The sequence below is a fragment of the Pinus tabuliformis genome, chromosome 2_2, assembly GCF_031772625.1.
Source record: "Pinus tabuliformis cultivar Carrire ecotype Pingquan chromosome 2_2, CPIR1, whole genome shotgun sequence".
NCBI classification, from domain to species: Eukaryota; Viridiplantae; Streptophyta; class Pinopsida; order Pinales; family Pinaceae; genus Pinus; species Pinus tabuliformis.
In genome coordinates, this window is record NC_142300.1 from 165,153,896 (window position 1) to 165,160,063 (window position 6,168).

Below are 6,168 nucleotides of genomic sequence, written 5' to 3' on the forward strand. Positions count from 1 at the left end.
GAAAAATATAGTTGCTAAGCAATCGTGTCCTTCACTCCAAGACGATCACGCAAAGAGCGAAACTTCTGCTCAGTGAATGTCTTGGTGAAGATGTCTGCAGTCTGTTCTGCTGAAGGACAGAACTGCAAATCAATGACCCGATCATGTACTAAGTCTCTGATGTAGTGCATATGGATCTCTATGTGCTTCGTCCGCTGCCGCTGTACTGGATCCCTGCAAAATTTGAGAGTGCTCTGGTTGTCACACCAGATGACAATGGGCTGGTGGAACTGGACGCCCAACTCAGTGAGGAAGTGTTGTAGCCACAGAGCCTGAATGGTGATGTTGACTATTCCTCGGTACTCAGCCTCAGCTGAAGAGAGAGCAATAGCAGCCTGCTTCTTGCTTGACCAACAGGTACGGCCAGATCCTAGACTGAGTGAATATCCTGAGGTGGACTTGCGATCAATGTTGTCTCCCGCCCAATCAGAATCTATGAAGCCAAGGAGATTCAATGAAGTGCCTGCTGCATAGTGAATCCCGAAGGTGATGGTGCCCTGCACATATTGGAGGATGCGCTTGGCAGCATTCCAGTGTAGCTCATGTGGCTCCTGCATGTATCTGGAAACTGCCCCTACTGCGTATGAGAGATCTGGTCTGGAGTGGGTGAGGTACAATAAGCTCCCCACTAGCTATCGGTAGAGAGTGTTGTCAGCTAATGGAGTGTCACCTCCATCCTCAAGGCGGACCCCAGACAGAAAAGGAGTCGGTGTTGGCTTGCAGTCAGTCATGCGAAATCTCTCGAGGAGATCCCGTGCATACTTAGCCTGAGAGAGTTTGATGCCTGTGGCATTCTGGCTAATCTCAAGACCAAGAAAGAAGTGTAATGGACCCATGTCTGTCATCAAGAACCTATCATGCAAGGCCCTCTTGACTGTAGCAATGGCTGAAGCCGAGCTGCCAGTGATTAGGAGATCATCTACATACAAAACTAAGATAAGAAGAGAATCATGTGTCCTAAGCATGTAAACATTCGGATCAGACTTACATCTTTCAAAGTTTTGTGATAAGAGAAAAGAATCCATCTTCGCGTACCAAGCTCTCGGGGCTTGCTTAAGGCCGTAGAGAGATTTCTTCAGTCTACAGACCAAAGATGAATCCTGAATGAAACCATGTGGTTGCTCCATGTAGATCTCCTCAGATAGGTCTCCGTGAAGAAAGGCATTCTTCACATCCATTTGATGTACTTCCCACCGCTGGGTAGCCGCAATGGAAAGTGTAAGGCGTATGGAATCCATCTTTGCTACTGGAGCAAAGGTCTCGTCATAATCAATGCCATGCACTTGTTGGAAGCCTTTGGCTACTAGCCTTGCTTTCTGTCTGGTGATTTGCCCATCTGCAGCACTCTTGGTCTTGTAGACCCATTTGCATCGGACAAGTTTCCTTCCTGAAGGAAGGGGGACCAGATCCCAAGTCTGGTTCTCGAGGAGGGAGTTATACTCCTCCTCCATGGCGGACTCCCAAGATGGATGCCCAGCAGCCTCAGCATAAGACTGTGGATCAGAAGACTGAACCAAATGACAATGCCAGGAGGGCGATGGTTCAGTGGCAGTGAGGACAAGAGGAGGCTCAATAAACTCTGAGCTAGTCCTCTGTAGATCAGAATTATCCCCCACAAGACCATTTCTAGCAGCTGGTTGGTCTTGTGCATATATCTCACGTAAGCTCCTTGTTCTCTGATTTATGACAGGGGAATATGATTCACTGCTGGAAGCCCGATCTGGGCTTGGATGTGGATCATCATTTGCATGCACTAGATTTGTATCTGAAGACTCTGTCTTTGCATCTTCATACTCTTCCTCGGCATCTGCATGATCTGTATCTGCATCTGAATGCACTGAGTCATCATCTCGAACATGAGGTAGATAAAAAGTGTCTGCATGCGGCACTTGAGGTGCATGCGAGAGACTTTCCTCAAATTTGACACTTCGCTCAATGATGAGCTTGTCCGTAGAGGGAATCAGGAGTCGATATCCCTTCACACCATCAGGGTATCCAACAAAGATGCACTCAATGCTCTGTGGATCAAGAGCTTTCCTCTTTTCAGAGGGGATCCGGGCCCATGCTCGAGAGCCGAAAACACGGAGGTGAGTGACCTCTGGTTTAGTGCCGCTCCAAGCCTCAAAGGGGGTCTAATCCTTGACAGACGTATGAGGAGATCTGTTCTGGATGTAGTTAGCACAATTAAGTGCTTCAGCCCATAGCTTATGAGGCAGTGACTTAGCATGCAACATGCAGGAAGCCATCTCTTTGAGAGATCGGTTCTTTCTCTCAGCAACTCCGTTCTGTTGCGGAGTGTATGGAACTGTGTACTGCAACTGTATGCCGGACTGAAGGCAAAGGTTCTGAAGTGCTGTGTTAACATATTCCCCCCCATTGTCTGTACGGAGGGCTTTGATCTTTCTCTCTGACTGTGTCTCAACTAGTGCTTTGAAATCTTCAAAGTGCTCAAAAACTTCAGATTTGTTCCTGAGAAGATACACCCAAGTATACCGTGAGAAATCATCAATAAATGTAAGCACATACCTTGCTTTGTTGATGGAAGGATGAGGAAAAGGCCCCATGAGATCACTATGGATCAGATCTAGAGGAGAGGATGCTCTGTGAGTCTTGCCGGTGTCAAACTTTTCTCTGGGATGTTTGCCAAGAACACACCCTTCACAAACTCCTTTGGAGAAACTGATATTTGGCAAGCCTTCCACCATCTCATTCTTGCTTAGCTGCTGCATATACCTGTAATTTAAGTGACCAAACCTCTCATGCCAAAGCCTACTACTATCATCAGCATGTGTAAGCAATAAGGAGGATTCAGATTCAATAAATTCAGAAAATGTATACAGTCTGGCTCCATTGTTTACCTCACTAGTTGCAATTTTGGCATTGCTATGTAGATCATATATGTTCACTGCATCTGGAGTGAATTCCACTCTCTTTCCGGTGCCGGAATGAGTGATCTGATAAACTGAAAGCAGGTTTACCGAAAGTTTTGGAACATGAAGCACATCTTCAAAGCTTCCGTGTAAAAGTTCCACTCTACCTTTTCCGGTGACCTCAATAGGTGAGTCATCTCCCATGAGGATGGGAGGTCCTTTGCATGCATCCAAAGAGGAATAGACTTCCTTTGCAGCAACCATATGATGTGATGCACCAGAATCTATAATCCATGAATCAGGAGAAGAATTAATTGCAACTAAAGCATGAAAATTGTTACCTTTCCCGTGTGGCGGATCCTCAGTTTTCTTCTTGGCGCCCTGAGGGATGTGGTCCCCAAGGTTGTGCTTCTGAAGGATTTCTGCCATTTGGTCAATTTGTTTCTTCATGCAAGAGGATTCTGGATGGAATCCTCTTTGACAGTAGGTGCATATGTTTCCTTTCTTCCCTTTCTCATTTCTCGAGCCGGAGGAGTCATTGAAGGGCTTGGTGTACCCTTCCTTCTTTGGATGGGAATGTGCTTTTCCTTTGTCTTTTTGCTGCTGATTTTTCTGATTTGAATCAGATCTGTTATTTTTATTGTGGCTGCCATCATGCACAGCAAGTGCATGTGCTTTTGGAGGTTTGATTTTCCCCATGCCAATGAGTTTATCTTGCTCAAAAATAAGGGACTCCATAAATTCTTTGAGAGAAGGCATAGTGTAGGATTTACCTGTTGCGAGCCTTACTGAATGAAATGTAGACACAAAGACGGAGTATTTCGGTCCGAGCTTTGACATAATAGAGAGAACTTGGCGACTCTCCTCCTTGGATTTGTCAATTCCACAACCCTTGAGTTGCAGCAATAAATCATTATATTTGGTGAAGAAATATTGAATTCTGTCATAGTTCCGTGGATCCAATGATAGCAGCTCCACTTCGAGCAGATGTCCTTTCATCTCATCCTGTTTCCCGTAGAGCTCTTCAACCTTTTTCCAAATCTCATTGGGAGTATTGCAGGCAGATAGATGAAACTGCAACTCTGGAGAGATGCACATGCATATGGATCTGTGGGCCTCATCCATACGGTTGAGGTACTTGGATTTCTCTATGGTTGAAGTGGTTTCCACTTCTGTAGCCATGGTAATCCTGTACAACCCTTTATGACGAAGGTATCGAGCCATTTGGTCCTTCCATTCATGATAGTTGTACGGTGTTAGGATTGATGCTTCGGGAAACTCCATTTTCCTGTCAATCTTCGATCTCCAAGCTGTAATACTTGCAAAATAAAGTACTGGTGCGCCTTTTATCTAGCAACCTGTGGGCTCTGATACCATGAAAATGTGTTAGAAAACCTGCACAGATGAATCTAGCTAGTAAAGGTTGAACACACAGCTTTGCAGAGCAAAAACACTAAAAGAAAATCGAAAGAAGAAAAGAATGATTCAATTGAAAATTATGTTACAATGCTCATGATATAGCATTACTGGGTGAAGATCCCAAAGTAATGACTATAGTGGTGATCAATGAGAAGACTCAACACCTACAACAAGTTCCGAAGATAACTAGTCAGTTGCGGAGTTAAAGAAGGAGCAAATCAAGGAGTAAATCATGCAAAAGGAATTTTGCATGCAATCCCATGCTCTAACTAAAAGTCCGCATGTAGATGTGTAGTAGTTCCAACATGCAAAAGGAATCTTGCATGCAGTCACATGCTCTAACTAAGAGTCTGCATGTAGGTGTGTATAGTTCCAACAGTTTGGAAATTAATAAATGGTACTTCACTCAATAGTCTTCCCAGTGAATTTAGAAGCAAATTCATTCTGCTCGAACTAATCAAAGAACTAATGGCAAGCAATGACCATTGTCAACAACATGCACGACACACATGCAAAGTATTGTTTCACTCCAATGATTTGTTGTTGTTGTTATGTTTAAAAAAGAATGTTATTATTTAATATAACTTCCCGCTATTCGATTTCGAGAGTGAAGCAGATGTGAGAGAAATACCTTTATGTGATTCTTCATCGATTTCCTTTTGCAAAAGTCGATAATGACCGTCTTGACAGATCTTCTACAACAACATTGCGCTCTCGACCTGGTCATTCCTAGCAGCAAAAATCTACATAATTATGTTCGAATCTACGTGGCCATGTAAAACGAGCAACTTCTCAACATGCTCCCCAATACCAGCGTGGAGATACTGGTCAGCCTCAGCAATGAATACGTGGCAGAGCCGTTCTGACAATAAAAAAGTCAAAGTCGCAACAACGATCGAGGGTAGAAGCAGGGGTAGGGGGAGAGCAAGCAGGAGCCGGAGAAGAGCATAGGAGTACTGAGGTAAGCTTTGATAGTAAGGATCGTGCAAAAATATATAACATTTATTCATTAATGAGTGAAATATATCTATTATAACGAGAAATCATTCAACTATGTGGGTGGTAAGTTTTTCATCCATTACATATTTACACTTAATTACTAATTACCAAAATCACTTAACTACTATTTACCAAAATCTCGAAAGATTAAGTTGTATAACAATATCGTTTTTATGGGTAGCAAGCTTTAATAAAATTCCAAACTAGCAATGTAACTCTCAAGACAAAGTAGGAACTAATATTCTCCAATATATGTTTCCAAAGCTTACATAGATAGAAAACTAAGTTGTAAGATGTCACACTTCAAATGGCCCACAAAAAAACACTCTCCTCTTGTGGATATTTTCTTTTAGAACGCATTCTAATCATTCACATATTTAATGGAAAGACTACTCTAGGCAAATCAAATCAAATCAAAGCAATTTAGTCAAGTCTAGCTAGCATGTCAAGCATCCATTAAGACCTCACGGGTGGAAAACTAGGATGTAGTGTTTCTTATTCAATTCTTAATGATTGAAAGGGCTTACAACAATACTCTATTGGTCAATCAATCATTATCCAACAAAAAAGATTAGACTTGGTTTATAAAACAAATGCTACTCTAATTAAAGAAAATGCTTGCTACAACATAAAAACAGAAACTGATATACACATGTATAATAGGGGTTAAAGAAAATACCTAGCGTTTATGATGTACATGAAATGAGATTGCATAAAATAAATAAGAGAATATAAAATGAAATAAAATTCCACCATGATCTATATGGAGTGAGTTCAATTCTTCAAATAACAAAGTAACAACAAATTATTCTATAACATCATGAACTAAATCAAAACATTA